This window comes from Coregonus clupeaformis, chromosome 6 (genome assembly GCF_020615455.1).
Source record: "Coregonus clupeaformis isolate EN_2021a chromosome 6, ASM2061545v1, whole genome shotgun sequence".
NCBI classification, from domain to species: Eukaryota; Metazoa; Chordata; class Actinopteri; order Salmoniformes; family Salmonidae; genus Coregonus; species Coregonus clupeaformis.
The window spans coordinates 4,448,385-4,468,461 of record NC_059197.1 but is presented as its reverse complement, the minus strand read 5'-3'; the positions used below and the strand labels follow the sequence as shown (position 1 = coordinate 4,468,461).

Genomic DNA, 20,077 nt, shown 5'->3' with positions numbered 1-20,077 from the left:
CTTTCTTTTGTAAACTGAAGTTAATGGGTTCGATCCCTGTCCATACCTCTATTTAACATTGCTGATATCATGGCATCACAATTTTGTTGGAATGCTGTATAGAAAAAGTTAATTTTATTGATATTGCATTGTTTATGTCACAGAAAGGGGATGTAGCTCAGTGGTAGCGTGCATGCTTTGCATGTTTGAGGTAATGGGTTCAATCCCCAGCATCTCCATTGCTTCTTTTAGACAATTCCTACTTTCCAAAATGTTGATATTCAGCAGGAAATAGAGATCTGGTAAGTCATTTGGTTTTGTAACCTGAAAACATGCGTCAAATTCCTGTTCGTGCCCTTATAGAAGATAAGTGGAATGGTGTGTAAACTTGTAAGGCCTTCCTTTTCTAAACTGAAGTTCATGGGTTCGATCCCTGTCCATACCTCTATTTTAGATTGCTGATATCATGGCATCCTATTTTCGTTGGAATGCTGTATAGAAAAAGTTAATTTTATTGATATTGCATTGTTTATATCATAGAAAGGGGATGTAGCTCAGTGGTAGAGCACATGTTTTGCATGTTTGATTTCCTGGGTTCAATCCCCAGGATCTCCATTTTTGCATTTAGACAATTCCTACTTTCCAAAATGTTGATATTCAGCAGGAAATAGAGTTGTGGTAAGTCATTTGGTCTTGTAACCTGAAGAACATGCGTTAAATTCCTGTTCGTGCCCATATAGCAGATAAGTGGAATGGTGTGTAAACTTGTAAGGCCTTCCTTTTCTAAACTGAAGTTCATGGGTTCGATCCCTGTCCATACCTGTATTTAAGATTGCTGATATCATGGCATCCTATTTTCGTTGGAATGCTGTATAGAAAAAGTTAATTTTATTGATATTGCATTGTTGATATCACAGAAAGGGGATGTAGCTCAGTGGTAGAGCGCATGTTTCGCATGTATGAGGTCCTGGGTTCAATCCCCAGCATATCCATTGGTGCATTTAGACAATTCCTACTTTCCAAAATGTTGATATTCAGCAGGAAATAGAGATGTGGTAAGTCATTTGGTCTTGTAACCTGAAGAACATGCGTTGAATTCCTGTTCGTGCCCTTATAGCAGATAAGTGGAATGGTGTGTAAACTTGTAAGGCCTTACTATTGTAAACTGAAGTTAATGTGTTCGATCCCTGTCCATACCTCTATTTAAGATTGCTGATATCATGGTATCATAATTTCGTTGGAATGCTGTATAGAAATAGTTAATTTTATTGATATTGCATTGTTTAGATCACAGGAAGGGGATGTAGCTCAGTGGTAGCGTGCATGCTTTGCATGTTTGAGGTACTGGGTTCAATCCCCAGCATCTCCATTGTTTCTTTTAGACAATTCCTACTTTCCAAAATGTTGATATTCAGCAGGAAATAGAGATGTGGTAAGTCATTTGGTTTTGTAACCTGAAAACATGCGTCAAATTCCTGTTCGTGCCCTTATAGCAGATAAGTGGAATGGTGTGTAAACTTGTAAGGCCTTCCTTTTGTAAACTGAAGTTCATGGGTTCGATCCCTGTCCATACCTGTATTTAAGATTGCTGATATCATGGCATCCTATTTTCGTTGGAATGCTGTATAGAAAAAGTTAATTTTATTGATATTGCATTGTTGATAGCATAGAAAGGGGATGTAGCTCAGTGGTAGAGCGCATGTTTCGCATGTATGAGGTCCTGGGTTCAATCCCCAGCATCTCCATTGTTTCTTTTAGACAATTCCTACTTTCCAAAATGTTGATATTTAGCAGGAAATAGAGATGTGGTAAGTCATTTGGTCTTGTAACCTGAAAACATGCATTCAATTCCTGTTCGTGCCCTTATAGAAGATAAGTGGAATGGTGTTCAAACTTGCAAGGCCTTGCTTTTGTAAACTGAAATTAATGTGTTCGATCCCTGTCCATACATCTATTTAAGATTGCTGATATCATGGCATCCTATTTTCGTTGGAATGGTGTATTGAAAAAGTAAATTTTATTGATATTGCATTGTTTATATCACAGAAAGGGGATGTAGCTCAGTGGTAGAGCGCATGCTTTGCATGTATGAGGTCCTGGGTTCAATCCCCAGCATCTCCATTGTTGCATTTAGACAACTCCTACTTTCCAAAATGTTGATATTCAGCAGGAAATAGAGATGTGGTAAGTCATTTGGTCTTGTAACCTGAAGAACATGCGTTAAATTCCTGTTCGTGCCCTTATAGAAGATAAGTGGAATGGTGTTCAAACTTGTAAGGCCTTGCTTTTGTAAACTGAATTTAATGGGTTCGATACCTGTCCATACCTCTATATAAGATTGCTGATATCATGGGATCACAATTTCGTTGGAATGCTGTATAGAAAAAGTTAATTTTATTGATATTGCAGTGTTTATATCACAGAAAGGCGATGTAGCTCAGTGGTAGAGCGCATGCTTCGCATGTATGAGGTCCTGGGTTCAATCTCCAGTTTTGCATTTAGACAATTCCTACTTTCCAAAATGTTGATATTCAGCAGGAAATAGAGTTGTGGTAAGTCATTTGGTCTTGTAACCTGAAGAACATGCATTAAATTCCTGTTCGTGCCCATATAGAAGATAAGTGGAATGGTGTGTAAACTTGTAAGGCCTTCCTTTTGTAAACTGAAGTTCTTGGGTTCGATCCCTGTCCATACCTGTATTTAAGATTGCTGATATCATGGCATCCTATTTTCGTTGGAATGCTGTATAGAAAAAGTTAATTTTATTGATATTGCATTGTTTATATCACAGAAAGGGGATGTAGCTCAGTGGTAGAGCGCATGCTTTGCATGTATGAGGTCCTGGGTTCAATCCCCAGCATCTCCATTGTTGCATTTAGACAATTCCTACTTTCCAAAATGTTGATATTTAGCAGGAAATAGAGATGTGGTAAGTAATTTGGTCTTGTAACCTGAAAACATGCTTCAAATTCCTGTTCGTGCCCTTATAGAAGATAAGTGGAATGGTGTTCAAACTTGTAAGGCCTTGCTTTTGTAAACTGAAGTTAATGGGTTCGATCCCTGTCCATACCTCTATTTTAGATTGCTGATATCATGGCATCCTATTTTCGTTGGAATGCTGTATAGAAAAAGTTAATTTTATTGATATTTCATAGTTTATATCATAGAAAGGGGATGTAGCTCAGTGGTAGAGTGCATGTATGAGGTCCTGGGTTCAATCCCCAGCATCTCCATTGTTGCATTTAGACAATACCTTCTTTCCAAAATGTTGATATTTATCAGGAAATAGAGATGTGGTAAGTCATTTGGTCTTGTAACCTGAAAACATGCATTCAATTCCTGTTCGTGCCCTTATAGAAGATAAGTGGAATGGTGTGTAAACTTGTAAGGCCTTACTATTGTAAACTGAAGTTAATGTGTTCGATCCCTGTCCATACCTCTATTTAACATTGCTGATATCATGGCATCACAATTTTGTTGGAATGCTGTATAGAAAAAGTTAATTTTATTGATATTGCAATGTTTATGTCACAGAAAGGGGATGTAGCTCAGTGGTAGAGCGCATGCTTTGCATGTATGAGGTCCTGGGTTCAATCCCCAGCATCTCCATTGTTTCTTTTAGACAATTCCTACTTTCCAAAATGTTGATATTTAGCAGGAAATAGAGATGTGGTAAGTAATTTGGTCTTGTAACCTGAAAACATGCTTCAAATTCCTGTTCGTGCCCTTATAGAAGATAAGTGGAATGGTGTTCAAACTTGTAAGGCCTTGCTTTTGTAAACTGAAGTTAATGGGTTCGATCCCTGTCCATACCTCTATTTTAGATTGCTGATATCATGGCATCCTATTTTCGTTGGAATGCTGTATAGAAAAAGTTAATTTTATTGATATTGCATTGTTGATATCACAGAAAGGGGATGTAGCTCAGTGGTAGAGCGCATGCTTCGCATGTATGAGGTCCTGGGTTCAATCCCCAGCATCTCCATTGTTGCATTTAGACAATTCCTACTTTCCAAAATGTTGATATTCAGCAGGAAATAGAGATGTGGTAAGTCATTTGGTCTTGTAACCTGAAGAACATGCGTTAAATTCCTGTTCGTGCCCTTATAGAAGATAAGTGGAATGGTGTGTAAACTTGTAAGGCCTTTCTTTTGTAAACTGAAGTTCATGGGTTCGATCCCTGTCCATACCTCTATTTAAGATTGCTGATATCATGGCATCACAATTTCGTTGGAATGCTGTATAGAAAAAGTTAATTTTATTGATATTGCATTGTTTATATCACAGAAAGGGGATGTAGCTCAGTGGTAGAGCGCATGCTTTGCATGTATGAGGTCCTGGGTTCAATCCCCAGCATCTCCATTGTTGCATTTAGACAATTCCTTCTTTCCAAAATGTTGATGTTTAGCAGGTAATAGAGATGTGGTAAGTCATTTGGTCTTGTAACCTGAAAACATGCGTCAAATTCCTGTTCGTGCCCTTATAGAAGATAAGTGGAATGGTGTGTAAACTTGCAAGGCCTTGCTTTTGTAAACTGAAGTTCATGGGTTCGATCCCTGTCCATACCTGTATTTAAGATTGCTGATATCATGGCATCCTATTTTCGTTGGAATGGTGTATAGAAAAAGTTAATTTTATTGATATTGCATTGTTTATATCATAGAAAGGGGATGTAGCTCAGTGGTAGAGCGCATGCTTCGCATGTTTGAGGTCCTGGGTTCAATCCCCAGGATCTCCATTGTTGCATTTAGACAATTCCTACTTTCCAAAATGTTGATATTCAGCAGGAAATAGAGATGTGGTAAGTCATTTGGTCTTTGTAACCTGAAAAACATGCGTCAAATTCCTGTTCGTGCCCTTATAGCAGATAAGTGGAATGGTGTGTAAACTTGTAAGGCCTTCCTTTTGTAAACTGAAGTTCAAGGGTTCGATCCCTGTCCATACCTGTATTTAAGATTGCTGATATCATGGCATCCTATTTTCGTTGGAATGCTGTATAGAAAAAGTTAATTTTATTGATAGTGCATTGTTGATATCACAGAAAGGGGATGTAGCTCAGTGGTAGAGCGCATGCTTCGCATGTTTGAGGTCCTGGGTTCAATCCCCAGCATCTCCATTGTTGCATTTAGACAATTCCTACTTTCCAAAATGTTGATATTCAGCAGGAAATAGAGATGTGGTAAGTCATTTGGTCTTGTAACCTGAAAACATGCATTCAATTCCTGTTCGTGCCCTTATAGCAGATAAGTGGAATGGTGTGCAAACTTGTAAGGCCTTACTATTGTAAACTGAAGTTAATGGTTTCGATCCCTGTCCATACCTCTATTTAACATTGCTGATATCATGGCATCACAATTTCGTTGGAATGCTGTATAGAAAAAGTTAATTTTATTGATATTGCATTGTTTATATCATAGAAGGGGATGTAGCTCAGTGGTAGCGTGCATGCTTTGCATGTTTGAGGTACTGGGTTCAATCCCCAGCATCTCCATTGTTTCTTTAGACAATTCCTACTTTCCAAAATGTTGATATTCAGCAGGAAATAGAGATGTGGTAAGTCATTTGGTCTTGTAACCTGAAAACATGCGTCAAATTCCTGTTCGTGCCCTTATAGCAGATAAGTGGAATGGTGTGTAAACTTGTAAGGCCTTACTTTTCTAAACTGAAGTTCATGGGTTCGATCCCTGTCCATACCTGTATTTAAGATTGCTGATATCATGGCATCCTATTTTTGTTGGAATGCTGTATAGAAAAAGTTAATTTTATTGATATTGCATTGTTTATATCATAGAAAGGGGATGTAGCTCAGTGGTAGAGCGCATGCTTTGCATGTATGAGGTCCTGGGTTCAATCCCCAGCATCTCCATTGTTTCTTTTAGACAATTCCTACTTTCCAAAATGTTGATATTCAGCAGGAAATAGAGTTGTTGTAAGTCATTTGGTCTTGTAACCTGAAGAACATGCGTTAAATTCCGTTCGTGCCCTTATAGCAGATAAGTGGAATGGTGTGTAAACTTGTAAGGCCTTCCTTTTGTAAACTGAAGTTCATGGGTTCGATCCCTGTCCATACCTGTATTTAAGATTGCTGATATCATGGCATCCTATTTTCGTTGGAATGCTGTATAGAAAAAGTTAATTTTATTGATATTGCATTGTTTAGATCATAGAAAGGGGATGTAGCTCAGTGGTAGCGCGCATGCTTTGCATGTTTGAGGTAATGGGTTAAATCCCCAGCATCTCCATTGTTGCTTTAGACAATTCCTACTTTCCAAAATGTTGATATTCAGCAGGAAATAGAGATGTGGTAAGTCATTTGGTTTGTAACCTGAAAACATGCGTCAAATTCCTGTCCGTGCCCTTATATCAGATAAGTGGAATGGTGTGAAAACTTGTAAGGCCTTTCTTTTGTAAACTGAAGTTAATGGGTTCGATCCCTGTCCATACCTCTATTTTAGATTGCTGATATCATGGCATCCTATTTTCGTTGGAATGCTGTATAGAAAAAGTTAATTTTATTGATATTGCATTGTTTATATCATAGAAAGGGGCTGTAGATCAGTGGTAGAGCGTATGTTTCGCATGTTTGATTTCCTGGGTTCAATCCCCAGGATCTCCATTTTTGCATTTAGACAATTCCTACTTTCCAAAATGTTGATATTCAGCAGGAAATAGAGTTGTGGTAAGTCATTTGGTCTTGTAACCTGAAGAACATGCGTTAAATTCCTGTTCGTGCCCTTATAGAAGATAAGTGGAATGGTGTGCAAACTTGTAAGGCCTTTCTTTTGTAAACTGAAGTTCATGGGTTCGATCCCTGTCCATACCTGTATTTAAGATTGCTGATATCATGGCATCCTATTTTCGTTGGAATGCTGTATAGAAAAAGTTAATTTTATTGATATTGCATTGTTTAGATCATAGGAAGGGGATGTAGCTCAGTGGTAGCGTGCATGCTTTGCATGTTTGAGGTAATGGGTTAAATCCCCAGCATCTCCATTGCTTCTTTTAGACATATCCTACTTTCCAAAATGTTGATATTCAGCAGGAAATAGAGATGTGGTAAGTCATTTGGTTTTGTAACGTGAAAACATGCGTCAAATTCCTGTTCGTGCCCTTATAGAAGATAAGTGGAATGGTGTGAAAACTTGTAAGGCCTTTTTTTTGTAAACTGAAGTTAATGGGTTCGATCCCTGTCCATACCTCTATTTAAGATTGCTGATATCATGGTATCATAATTTTGTTGGAATGCTGTATAGAAAAAGTTAATTTTATTGATATTGCATTGTTTAGATCATAGGAAGGGGATGTAGCTCAGTGGTAGCGCGCATGCTTTGCATGTATGAGGTAATGGGTTAAATCCCCAGCATCTCCATTGTTTCTTTTAGAAAATTCCTACTTTCCAAAATGTTGATATTCAGCAGGAAATAGAGATGTGGTAAGTCATTTGGTCTTGTAACCTGAAAACATGCGTCAAATTCCTGTTCGTGCCCTTATAGAAGATAAGTGGAATGGTGTGTAAACTTGTAAGGCCTTGCTTTTGTAAACTGAAGTTCATGGGTTCGATCCCTGTCCATACCTGTTTTTAAGATTGCTGATATCATGGCATCCTATTTTCGTTGGAATGCTGTATAGAAAAAGTTAATTTTATTGATATTGCATTGTTGATATCACAGAAAGGGGATGTAGCTCAGTGGTAGAGCGCATGCTTTGCATGTTTGATTTCCTGGGTTCAATCCCCAGGATCTCAATTTTTGCATTTAGACAATTCCTACTTTCCAAAATGTTGATATTCAGCAGGAAATAGAGTTGTGGTAAGTCATTTGGTCTTGTAACCTGAAGAACATGCGTTAAATTCCGTTTCGTGCCCATATAGCAGATAAGTGGAATGGTGTGTAAACTTGTAAGGCCTTGCTTTTGTAAACTGAAGTTCATGGGTTCGATCCCTGTCCATACCTGTATTTAAGATTGCTGATATCATGGCATCCTATTTTCGTTGGAATGGTGTATAGAAAAAGTTAATTTTATTGATATTGCATTGTTTAGATCACAGGAAGGGGATGTAGCTCAGTGGTAGCGTGCATGCTTTGCATGTATGAGGTAATGGGTTCAATCCCCAGCATCTCCATTGCTGCTTTTAGACAATTCCTACTTTCCAAAATGTTGATATTTAGCAGGAAATAGAGATGTGGTAAGTAATTTGGTCTTGTAACCTGAAAACATGCTTCAAATTCCTGTTCGTTCCCTTATAGAAGATAAGTGGAATGGTGTGAAAACTTGTAAGGCCTTTCTTTTGTAAACTGAAGTTCATTGGTTCGATCCCTGTCCATACCTCTATTGTAGATTGCTGATATCATGGTATCATAATTTTGTTGGAATGCTGTATAGAAAAAGTTAATTTTATTGATATTGCATTGTTTAGATCATAGGAAGGGGATGTAGCTCAGTGGTAGCGTGCATGCTTTGCATGTTTGAGGTAATGGGTTAAATCCCCAGCATCTCCATTGCTTCTTTTAGAAAATTCCTACTTTCCAAAATGTTGATATTCAGCAGGAAATAGAGATCTGGTAAGTCATTTGGTTTTGTAACCTGAAAACATGCGTCAAATTCCTGTTCGTGCCCTTATAGCAGATAAGTGGAATGGTGTGTAAACTTGTAAGGCCTTCCTTTTCTAAACTGAAGTTCATGGGTTCGATCCCTGTCCATACCTGTATTTAAGATTGCTGATATCATGGCATCCTATTTTCGTTGGAATGCTGTATAGAAAAAGTTAATTTTATTGATATTGCATTGTTGATATCACAGAAAGGGGATGTAGCTCAGTGGTAGAGCGCATGCTTTGCATGTATGAGGTCCTGGGTTCAATCCCCAGCATCTCCATTGTTGCATTTAGACAATTCCTACTTTCCAAAATGTTGATATTCAGCAGGAAATAGAGTTGTGGTAAGTCATTTGGTCTTGTAACCTGAAGAACATGCGTTAAATTCCTGTTCGTGCCCATATAGCAGATAAGTGGAATGGTGTGTAAACTTGTAAGGCCTTTCTTTTGTAAACTGAAGTTCATGGGTTCGATCCCTGTCCATACCTGTATTTAAGATTGCTGATATCATGGCATCCTATTTTCGTTGGAATGCTGTATAGAAAAAGTAAATTGTATTGATATTGCATTGTTGATATCACAGAAAGGGAATGTAGCTCAGTGGTAGAGCGCATGCTTCGCATGTATGAGGTCCTGGGTTGCATCTCCATTGTTGCATTTAGACAATTCCTTCTTTCCAAAATGTTGATATTTATCAGGAAATAGAGATGTGGTAAGTCATTTGGTCTTGTAACCTGAAAACATGCATTCAATTCCTGTTCGTGCCCTTATAGAAGATAAGTGGAATGGTGTGTAAACTTGTAAGGCCTTTCTTTTGTAAACTGAAGTTAATGGGTTCGATCCCTGTCCATACCTCTATTTAACATTGCTGATATCATGGCATCACAATTTTGTTGGAATGCTGTATAGAAAAAGTTAATTTTATTGATATTGCATTTTTTATGTCACAGAAAGGGGATGTATCTCAGTGGTAGCGTGCATGCTTTGCATGTTTGAGGTAATGGGTTGCATCCCCATTGCTTCTTTTAGACAATTCCTACTTTCCAAAATGTTGATATTCAGCAGGAAATAGAGATGTGGTAAGTCAATTGGTCTTGTAACCTGAAAACATGCGTCAAATTCCTGTCCGTGCCCATATAGCAGATAAGTGGAATGGTGTGTAAACTTGTAAGGCCTTTCTTTTGTAAACTGAAGTTCATGGGTTCGATCCCTGTCCATACCTGTATTTAAGATTGCTGATATCATGGCATCCTATTTTCGTTGGAATGCTGTATAGAAAAAGTTAATTTTATTGATATTGCATTGTTTAGATCACAGGAAGGGGATGTAGCTCAGTGGTAGAGCGCATGCTTTGCATGTTTGAGGTAATGGGTTAAATCCCCAGCATCTCCATTGCTTCTTTTAGACAATTCCTACTTTCCAAAATGTTGATATTCAGCAGGAAATAGAGATCTGGTAAGTCATTTGGTTTTGTAACCTGAAAACATGCGTCAAATTCCTGTTCGTGCCCTTATAGAAGATGAGTGGAATGGTGTGTAAACTTGTAAGGCCTTGCTTTTGTAAACTGAAGTTAATGGGTTCGATCCCTGTCCATACCTCTATTTAAGATTGCTGATATCATGGCATCATAATTTCGTTGGAATGGTGTATTGAAAAAGTTAATTTTATTGATATTGCATTGTTTAGATCATAGGAAGGGGATGTAGCTCAGTGGTAGCGTGCATGCTTTGCATGTTTGAGGTAATGGGTTCAATCCCCAGCATCTCCATTGTTGCATTTAGACAATTCCTACTTTCCAAAATGTTGATATTCAGCAGGAAATAGAGATGTGGTAAGTCATTTGGTCTTGTAACCTGAAAACATGCGTCAAATTCCTGTTCGTGCCCTTATAGAAGATAAGTGGAATGGTGTGTAAACTTGTAAGGCCTTTCTTTTGTAAACTGAAGTTAATGGGTTCGATCCCTGTCCATACCTCTATTTTAGATTGCTGATATCATGGCATCCTATTTTCGTTGGAATGCTGTATAGAAAAAGTTAATTTTATTGATATTGCATTGTTTAGATCATAGAAAGGGGATGTAGATCAGTGGTAGAGCGCATGTTTCGCATGTTTGAGTTCCTGGGTTCAATCCCCAGGATCTCCATTTTTGCATTTAGACAATTCCTACTTTCCAAAATGTTGATATTCAGCAGGAAATAGAGTTGTGGTAAGTCATTTGGTCTTGTAACCTGAAGAACATGCGTTAAATTCCCGTTTCGTGCCCTTATAGAAGATAAGTGGAATGGTGTGTAAACTTGTAAGGCCTTTCTTTTGTAAACTGAAGTTCATGGGTTCGATCCCTGTCCATACCTGTATTTAAGATTGCTGATATCGTGGCATCATAATTTCGTTGGAATGCTGTATAGAAAAAGTTAATTTTATTGATATTGCATTGTTTATATCACAGAAAGGGGATGTAGCTCAGTGGTAGAGCGCATGCTTTGCATGTATGAGGTCCTGGGTTCAATCTCCATTGTTGCATTTAGACAATTCCTACTTTCCAAAATGTTGATATTTAGCAGGAAATAGAGATGTGGTAAGTCATTTGGTCTTGTAACCTGAAAACATGCATTCAATTCCTGTTCGTGCCCTTATAGAAGATAAGTGGAATGGTGTGTAAACTTGTAAGGCCTTGCTTTTGTAAACTGAAGTTAATGTGTTCGATCCCTGTCCATACCTCTATTTTAGATTGCTGATATCATGGCATCACAATTTTCGTTGGAATGCTGTATAGAAAAAGTTAATTTTATTGATATTGCATTGTTTATGTCACAGAAAGGGGATGTAGCTCAGTGGTAGAGTGCATGCTTTGCATGTATGAGGTCCTGGGTTCAATCCCCAGCATCTCCATTGTTTCTTTTAGACAATTCCTACTTTCCAAAATGTTGATATTCAGCAGGAAATAGAGTTGTGGTAAGTCATTTGGTCTTGTAACCTGAAGAACATGCGTTAAATTCCTGTTTGTCCCCATATAGCAGATAAGTGGAATGGTGTGTAAACTTGTAAGGCCTTCCTTTTCTAAACTGAAGTTCATGGGTTCGATCCCTGTCCATACCTGTATTTAAGATTGCTGATATCATGGCATCCTATTTTCGTTGGAATGGTGTATAGAAAAAGTTAATTTTATTGATATTGCATTGTTTAGATCATAGGAAGGGGATGTAGCTCAGTGGTAGCGCGCATGCTTTGCATGTTTGAGGTACTGGGTTCAATCCCCAGCATCTCCATTGTTTCTTTTAGAAAATTCCTACTTTCCAAAATGTTGATATTCAGCAGGAAATAGAGATCTGGTAAGTCATTTGGTTTTGTAACCTGAAAACATGCATCAAATTCCTGTTCGTGCCCATATAGCAGATAAGTGGAATGGTGTGTAAACTTTTAAGGCCTTTCTTTTGTAAACTGAAGTTCATGGGTTCGATCCCTGTCCATACCTCTATTTTAGATTGCTGATATCATGGTATCATAATTTCGTTGGAATGCTGTATAGAAATAGTTAATTTTATTGATATTGCATTGTTTAGATCATAGGAAGGTGATGTAGCTCAGTGGTAGCGTGCATACTTTGCATGTTTGAGGTAATGGGTTCAATCCCCAGCATCTCCATTGCTTCTTTTAGACAATTCCTACTTTCCAAAATGTTGATATTCAGCAGGAAATAGAGATCTGGTAAGTCATTTGGTTTTGTAACCTGAAAACATGCGTCAAATTCCTGTTCGTGCCCTTATATCAGATAAGTGGAATGGTGTGAAAACTTGTAAGGCCTTTCTTTTGTAAACTGAAGTTAATGGGTTCGATCCCTGTCCATACCTCTATTTTAGATTGCTGATATCATGGCATCCTATTTTCGTTGGAATGCTGTATAGAAAAAGTTAATTTTATTGATATTGCATTGTTTAGATCATAGAAAGGGGATGTAGATCAGTGGTAGAGCGCATGTTTAGCATGTTTGATTTCCTGGGTTCAATCCCCAGGATCTCCATTTTTGCATTTAGACAATTCCTACTTTCCAAAATGTTGATATTCAGCAGGAAATAGAGATGTGGTAAGTCATTTGGTCTTGTAACCTGAAGAACATGCGTTAAATTCCTGTTCGTGCCCATATAGCAGATAAGTGGAATGGTGTGTAAACTTGTAAGGCCTTCCTTTTCTAAACTGAAGTTCATGGGTTCGATCCCTGTCCATACCTGTATTTAAGATTGCTGATATCATGGCATCCTATTTTCGTTGGAATGCTGTATAGAAAAAGTTAATTTTATTGATATTGCATTGTTTAGATCATAGGAAGGGGATGTAGCTCAGTGGTAGCGTGCATGCTTTGCATGTTTGAGGTAATGGGTTAAATCCCCAGCATCTCCATTGCTTCTTTTAGACATATCCTACTTTCCAAAATGTTGATATTCAGCAGGAAATAGAGATCTGGTAAGTCATTTGGTTTTGTAACCTGAAAACATGCGTCAAATTCCTGTTCTTGCACTTATAGAAGATAAGTGGAATGGTGTGAAAACTTGTAAGGCCTTTCTTTTGTAAACTGAAGTTCATGGGTTCGATCCCTGTCCATACCTCTATTAAAGATTGATGATATCATGGTATCATAATTTCGTTGGAATGCTGTATAGAAATAGTTAATTTTATTGATATTGCATTGTTTAGATCATAGGAAGGGGATGTAGCTCAGTGGTAGCGTGCATCCTTTGCATGTTTGAGGTAATGGGTTCAATCCCCAGCATCTCCATTGCTTCTTTTAGACAATTCCTACTTTCCAAAATGTTGATATTCAGCAGGAAATAGAGATGTGGTAAGTCATTTGGTCTTGTAACCTGAAAACATGCGTCAAATTCCTGTTCGTGCCCATATAGCAGATAAGTGGAATGGTGTGTAAACTTGTAAGGCCTTCCTTTTGTAAACTGAAGTTCAAGGGTTCGATCCCTGTCCATACCTGTATTTAAGATTGCTGATATCATGGCATCCTATTTTCGTTGGAATGCTGTATAGAAAAAGTAAATTTTATTGATATTGCATTGTTTATATCACAGAAAGGGGATGTAGCTCAGTGGTAGAGCGCATGCTTTGCATGTATGAGGTCCTGGGTTCAATCCCCAGCATCTCCATTGTTTCTTTTAGACAATTCCTACTTTCCAAAATGTTGATATTTAGCAGGAAATAGAGATGTGGTAAGTCATTTGGTCTTGTAACCTGAAAACATGCATCAAATTCCTGTTCGTGCCCTTATAGAAGATAAGTGGAATGGTGTTCAAACTTGTAAGGCCTTGCTTTTGTAAACTGAAGTTAATGGGTTCGATCCCTGTCCATAACTCTATTTTAGATTGCTGATATCATGGCATCCTATTTTCGTTGGAATGCTGTATAGAAAAAGTTAATTTTATTGATATTGCATTGTTGATATCACAGAAAGGGGATGTAGCTCAGTGGTAGAGCGCATGCTTCGCATGTATGAGGTCCTGGGTTCAATCCCCAGCATCTCCATTGTTGCATTTAGACAATTCCTACTTTCCAAAATGTTGATATTCAGCAGGAAATAGAGATGTGGTAAGTCATTTGGTCTTGTAACCTGAAGAACATGCGTTAAATTCCTGTTCGTGCCCTTATAGCAGATAAGTGGAATGGTGTGTAAACTTGTAAGGCCTTTCTTTTGTAAACTGAAGTTCATGGGTTCGATCCCTGTCCATACCTCTATTTTAGATTGCTGATATCATGGCATCCAATTTTCGTTGGAATGCTGTATAGAAAAAGTTAATTTTATTGATATTGCATTGTTTATATCATAGAAATGGGATGTAGCTCAGTGGTAGACCGCGTGCTTTGCATGTTTGAGGTCCTGGGTTCAATCCCAAGCATCTCCATTTTTGCATTTAGACAATTCCTACTTTCCAAAATGTTGATATTCAGCAGGAAATAGAGTTGTGGTAAGTCATTTGGTCTCGTAACCTGAAGAACATGCGTTAAATTCCTGTTCGTGCCCATATAGCAGATAAGTGGAATGGTGTGTAAACTTGTAAGGCCTTGCTTTTGTAAACTGAAGTTAATGGGTTCGATCCCTGTCCATACCTGTATTTAAGATTGCTGATATCATGGCATCCTATTTTCGTTGGAATGCTGTATAGAAAAAGTTAATTTTATTGATATTGCATTGTTTAGATCATAGGAAGGGGGATGTAGCTCAGTGGTAGAGCGCATGCTTTGCATGTTTGAGGTACTGGGTTAAATCCCCAGCATCTCCATTGCTGCTTTTAGAAAATTCCTACTTTCCAAAATGTTGATATTCAGCAGGAAATAGAGATCTGGTAAGTCATTTGGTCTTGTAACCTGAAAACATGCGTCAAATTCCTGTTCGTGCACTTATAGAAGATAAGTGGAATGGTGTGAAAACTTGTAAGGCCTTTCTTTTGTAAACTGAAGTTCATGGGTTCGATCCCTGTCCATACCTCTATTTAAGATTGCTGATATCATGGTATCATAATTTCGTTGGAATGCTGTATAGAAAAAGTTAATTTTATTGATATTGCATTGTTTAGATCATAGGAAGGGGATGTAGCTCAGTGGTAGCGCGCATGCTTTGCATGTATGAGGTAATGGGTTCAATCCCCAGCATCTCCATTGCTTCTTTTAGACAATTCATACTTTCCAAAATGTTGATATTCAGCAGGAAATAGAGATGTGGTAAGTCATTTGGTCTTGTAACCTGAAAACATGCGTCAAATTCCTGTTCGTGCCCTTATAGAAGATAAGTGGAATGGTGTGTAAACTTGTAAGGCCTTCCTTTTCTAAACTGAAGTTCAAGGGTTCGATCCCTGTCCATACCTGTATTTAAGATTGCTGATATCATGGCATCCTATTTTCGTTGGAATGCTGTATAGAAAAAGTTAATTTTATTGATATTGCATTGTTTATGTCATAGAAAGGGGATGTAGCTCAGTGGTAGAGCGCATGCTTTCGCATGTATGAGGTCCTGGGTTCAATCCCCAGCATCTCCATTGTTGCATTTAGACAATTCCTACTTTCCAAAATGTTGATATTTAGCAGGAAATAGAGTTGTGGTAAGTCATTTGGTCTTGTAACCTGAAGAACATGCGTTAAATTCCTGTTCGTGCCCATATAGCAGATAAGTGGAATGGTGTGTAAACTTGTAAGGCCTTCATTTTGTAAACTGAAGTTCATGGGTTCGATCCCTGTCCATACCTGTATTTAAGATTGCTGATATCATGGCATCCTATTTTCGTTGGAATGCTGTATAGAAAAAAGTTAATTATATTGATATTGCATTGTTGATATCACAGAAAGGGGATGTAGCTCAGTGGTAGAGCGCATGCTTTGCATGTATGAGGTCCTGTGTTCAATCCCCAGCATCTCCATTGTTGCATTTAGACAATTCCTACTTTCCAAAATGTTGATATTTAGCAGGAAATAGAGATGTGGTAAGTCATTTGGTCTTGTAACCTGAAAACATGCATTCAATTCCTGTTCGTGCCCTTATAGAAGATAAGTGGAATGGTGTGTAAACTTGTAAGGCCTTGCTTTTGTAAACTGAAGTTAATGGGTTCGATCCCTGTCCATACCTCTATTTAAGATTGCTGATATCATGGCATCACAATTTTGTTGGAATGGTGTATAGAAAAAGTTAATTTTATTGATATTGCATTATTTATGTCACAGAAAGGGGATGTAGCTCAGTGGTAGCGCGCATGCTTTGCATGTTTGAGGTACTGGGTTCAATCCCCAGCATCTCCATTGCTTCTTTTAGACAATTCCTACTTTCCAAAATGTTGATATTTAGCAGGAAATAGAGATGTGGTAAGTCATTTGGTCTTGTAACCTGAAGAACATGCTTTGAATTCCTGTTCGTGCCCTTATAGCAGATAAGTGGAATGGTGTGTAAACTTGTAAGGCATTGCTTTTGTAAACTGAAATTCATGGGTTCGATCCCTGTCCATACCTCTATTTAAGATTGCTGATATCATGGCATCACAATTTCGTTGGAATGCTGTATAGAAAAAGTTAATTTTATTGATATTGCATTGTTTATATCACAGAAAGGGGATGTAGCTCAGTGGTAGAGCGCATGCTTTGTATGTATGAGGTCCTGGGTTGAATCCCCAACATCTCCATTGTTGCATTTAGACAATTCCTACTTTCCAAAATGTTGATATTTAGCAGGAAATAGAGATGTGGTAAGTCATTTGGTCTTGTAACCTGAAAACATGCATTCAATTCCTGTTCGTGCCCTAATAGAAGATAAGTGGAATGGTGTGTAAACTTGTAAGGCCTTCCTTTTCTAAACTGAAGTTCAAGGGTTCGATCCCTGTCCATACCTGTATTTAAGATTGCTGATATCATGGCATCCTATTTTCGTTGGAATGCTGTATAGAAAAAGTTAATTTTATTGATATTGCAATGTTTATATCATAGAAAGGGGATGTAGCTCAGTGGTAGAGCGCATGTTTCGCATGTTTGAGGTCCTGGGTTCGATCTCCATTTTTGCATTTAGACAATTCCTACTTTCCAAAATGTTGATATTCAGCAGGAAATAGAGATGTGGTAAGTCATTTGGTTTTGTAACCTGAAAACATGCGTCCAATTCCTGTCCGTGCCCATATAGCAGATAAGTGGAATGGTGTGTAAACTTGTAAGGCCTTCCTTTTCTAAACTGAAGTTCAAGGGTTCGATCCCTGTCCATACCTGTATTTAAGATTGCTGATATCATGGCATCCTATTTTCGTTGGAATGCTGTATAGAAAAAGTTAATTTTATTGATATTGCATTGTTGATAGCATAGAAAGGGGATGTAGCTCAGTGGTAGAGCGCATGTTTCGCATGTATGAGGTCCTGGGTTTAATCCCCAGCATCTCCATTGTTGCATTTAGACAATTCCTACTTTCCAAAATGTTGATATTCAGCAGGAAATAGAGATGTGGAAAGTCATTTGGTCTTCTAACCTGAAGAACATGCGTTGAATTCCTGTTCGTGCCCTTATAGCAGATAAGTGGAATGGTGTGTAAACTTGTAAGGCCTTGCTTTTGTAAACTGAAGTTAATGTGTTCGATCCCTGTCCATACCTCTATTTAAGATTGCTGATATCATGGTATCATAATTTCGTTGGAATGGTGTATTGAAAAAGTTAATTTTATTGATATTGCATTGTTTAGATCATAGGAAGGGGATGTAGCTCAGTGGTAGAGCGCATGCTTTGCATGTATGAGGTCCTGTGTTCAATCCCCAGCATCTCCATTGTTTCTTTTAGACAATTCCTACTTTCCAAAATGTTGATATTTAGCAGGAAATAGAGATGTGGTAAGTCATTTGGTCTTGTAACCTGAAAACATGCATTAAATTCCTGTTCGTGCCCTTATAGAAGATAAGTGGAATGGTGTTCAAACTTGTAAGGCCTTGCTTTTGTAAACTGAAATTAATGGGTTCGATCCCTGTCCATACCTGTATTTAAGATTGCTGATATCATGGCATCCTATTTTCGTTGGAATGGTGTATTGAAAAAGTAAATTTTATTGATATTGCATTATTTTTATCACACAAAGGGGATGTAGCTCAGTGGTAGAGCGCATGCTTTGCATGTATGAGGTCCTGGGTTCAATCCCCAGCATCTCCATTGTTGCATTTAGACAATTCCTACTTTCCAAAATGTTGATATTTAGCAGGAAATAGAGATGTGGTAAGTCATTTGGTCTTGTAACCTGAAAACATGCGTCAAATTCCTGTTCGTGCCCTTATAGAAGATAAGTGGAATGGTGTGTAAACTTGTAAGGCCTTCCTTTTCTAAACTGAAGTTAATGGGTTCGATCCCTGTCCATACCTCTATTTAAGATTGCTGATATCATGGCATCATAATTTCGTTGGAATGGTGTATTGAAAAAGTTAATTTTATTGATATTGCATTATTTTTATCACAAAAAGGGGATGTAGCTCAGTGGTAGAGCGCATGCTTTGCATGTTTGAGGTCCTGGGTTCAATCCCCAGCATCTGCATTTAGACAATTCCTACTTTCCAAAATGTTGATATTCAGCAGGAAATAGAGTTGTGGTAAGTCATTTGGTCTTGTAACCTGAAGAACATGCGTTAAATTCCAGTTCGTGCCCTTATAGCAGATAAGTGGAATGGTGTGTAAACTTGTAAGGCCTTACTTTTGTAAACTGAAGTTAATGGGTTCGATCCCTGTCCATACCTCTATTTTAGAATGCTGATATCATTTCATCCTATTTTCGTTGGAATGGTGTATAGAAAAAGTTAATTTTATTGATATTTCATAGTTTAAATTGCAGAAAGGGGATGTAGCTCAGTGGTAGAGCGCATGCTTTGCATATATGAGGTATTGTGTTCAATCCCCAGCATCTCCATTGTTGCATTTAGACAATTCCTACTTTCCAAAATGTTGATATTTAGCAGGAAATAGAGATGTGGTAAGTCATTTGGTCTTGTAACCTGAAAACATAAATTAAATTCCTGTTCGTGCCCTTCTAGAAGATGAGTGGAATGGTGTGTAAACTTGTAAGGCCTTGCTTTTGTAAACTGAAGTTCATGGGTTCGATCCCTGTCCATACCTCTATTTTAGAATGCTGATATCATTTCATCCTATTTTCGTTGGAATGGTGTATTAAAAAAAGTTAATTTTATTGATATTGCATTGTTGATATCACAGAAAGGGGATGTAGCTCAGTGGTAGAGCGCATGCTTTGCATGTATGAGGTCCTGGGTTCAATCCCCAGCATCTCCATTGTTGCTTTTAGACAATTCCTACTTTCCAAAATGTTGATATTCAGCAGGAAATAGAGATCTGGTAAGTCATTTGGTTTTGTAACCTGAAAACATGCGTCAAATTCCTGTTCGTGCCCATATAGCAGATAAGTGGAATGGTGTGTAAACTTGTAAGGCCTTCCTTTTCTAAACTGAAGTTCTTGGGTTCGATCCCTGTCCATACCTGTATTTAAGATTGCTGATAACATGGCATCCTATTTTCGTTGGAATGCTGTATAGAAAAAGTTAATTTTATTGATATTGCATTGTTGATAGCATAGAAAGGGGATGTAGCTCAGTGGTAGAGCGCATGTTTCGCATGTATGAGGTCCTGGGTTCAATCCCCAGCATCTCCATTGGTGCATTTAGACAATTCCTACTTTCCAAAATGTTGATATTTAGCAGGAAATAGAGATGTGGAAAGTCATTTGGTCTTGTAACCTGAAGAACATGCGTTGAATTCCTGTTCGTGCCCTTATAGAAGATAAGTGGAATGGTGTGTAAACTTGTAAGGCCTTGCTTTTGTAAACTGAAGTTAATGGGTTCGATCCCTGTCCATACCTCTATTAAAGATTGAAGATATCATGGTATCATAATTTCGTTGGAATGCTGTATAGAAATAGTTAATTTTATTGATATTGCATTGTTTAGATAATAGGAAGGGGATGTAGCTCAGTGGTAGAGCACATGCTTTGCATGTATGA

At 37.9% G+C, this 20,077-nt stretch overlaps 19 non-coding genes across 19 annotated transcripts; all 19 read left to right on the top strand.

The window, feature by feature from the left end:
• The first annotated feature begins 899 nt into the window (after positions 1-899).
• Positions 900-971, top strand: trnaa-cgc. The gene has a single exon. It is a non-coding gene; the product is annotated as a tRNA-Ala (tRNA).
• A 681-nt stretch (positions 972-1,652) lies between these two features.
• Positions 1,653-1,724, top strand: trnaa-cgc. Its single transcript has one exon. It is a non-coding gene; the product is annotated as a tRNA-Ala (tRNA).
• Positions 1,725-2,028: 304 nt separating this feature from the next.
• On the top strand, positions 2,029-2,100 carry trnaa-ugc. The gene has a single exon. It is a non-coding gene; the product is annotated as a tRNA-Ala (tRNA).
• A 305-nt stretch (positions 2,101-2,405) lies between these two features.
• trnaa-cgc lies at positions 2,406-2,477 on the top strand. Its single transcript has one exon. It is a non-coding gene; the product is annotated as a tRNA-Ala (tRNA).
• A 296-nt stretch (positions 2,478-2,773) lies between these two features.
• trnaa-ugc lies at positions 2,774-2,845 on the top strand. The gene has a single exon. It is a non-coding gene; the product is annotated as a tRNA-Ala (tRNA).
• Positions 2,846-3,516: 671 nt separating this feature from the next.
• On the top strand, positions 3,517-3,588 carry trnaa-ugc. Its single transcript has one exon. It is a non-coding gene; the product is annotated as a tRNA-Ala (tRNA).
• Positions 3,589-3,892: 304 nt separating this feature from the next.
• trnaa-cgc lies at positions 3,893-3,964 on the top strand. The gene has a single exon. It is a non-coding gene; the product is annotated as a tRNA-Ala (tRNA).
• Positions 3,965-4,269: 305 nt separating this feature from the next.
• On the top strand, positions 4,270-4,341 carry trnaa-ugc. The gene has a single exon. It is a non-coding gene; the product is annotated as a tRNA-Ala (tRNA).
• A 304-nt stretch (positions 4,342-4,645) lies between these two features.
• On the top strand, positions 4,646-4,717 carry trnaa-cgc. The gene has a single exon. It is a non-coding gene; the product is annotated as a tRNA-Ala (tRNA).
• Positions 4,718-5,023: 306 nt separating this feature from the next.
• Positions 5,024-5,095, top strand: trnaa-cgc. Its single transcript has one exon. It is a non-coding gene; the product is annotated as a tRNA-Ala (tRNA).
• Positions 5,096-5,773: 678 nt separating this feature from the next.
• Positions 5,774-5,845, top strand: trnaa-ugc. The gene has a single exon. It is a non-coding gene; the product is annotated as a tRNA-Ala (tRNA).
• A 2,936-nt stretch (positions 5,846-8,781) lies between these two features.
• On the top strand, positions 8,782-8,853 carry trnaa-ugc. Its single transcript has one exon. It is a non-coding gene; the product is annotated as a tRNA-Ala (tRNA).
• A 2,537-nt stretch (positions 8,854-11,390) lies between these two features.
• trnaa-ugc lies at positions 11,391-11,462 on the top strand. Its single transcript has one exon. It is a non-coding gene; the product is annotated as a tRNA-Ala (tRNA).
• A 2,186-nt stretch (positions 11,463-13,648) lies between these two features.
• On the top strand, positions 13,649-13,720 carry trnaa-ugc. The gene has a single exon. It is a non-coding gene; the product is annotated as a tRNA-Ala (tRNA).
• A 304-nt stretch (positions 13,721-14,024) lies between these two features.
• On the top strand, positions 14,025-14,096 carry trnaa-cgc. Its single transcript has one exon. It is a non-coding gene; the product is annotated as a tRNA-Ala (tRNA).
• Positions 14,097-17,406: 3,310 nt separating this feature from the next.
• Positions 17,407-17,478, top strand: trnaa-cgc. The gene has a single exon. It is a non-coding gene; the product is annotated as a tRNA-Ala (tRNA).
• Positions 17,479-18,159: 681 nt separating this feature from the next.
• Positions 18,160-18,231, top strand: trnak-uuu. The gene has a single exon. It is a non-coding gene; the product is annotated as a tRNA-Ala (tRNA).
• Positions 18,232-19,281: 1,050 nt separating this feature from the next.
• trnaa-ugc lies at positions 19,282-19,353 on the top strand. The gene has a single exon. It is a non-coding gene; the product is annotated as a tRNA-Ala (tRNA).
• A 304-nt stretch (positions 19,354-19,657) lies between these two features.
• trnaa-cgc lies at positions 19,658-19,729 on the top strand. The gene has a single exon. It is a non-coding gene; the product is annotated as a tRNA-Ala (tRNA).
• The last annotated feature ends 348 nt before the right edge of the window (positions 19,730-20,077 follow it).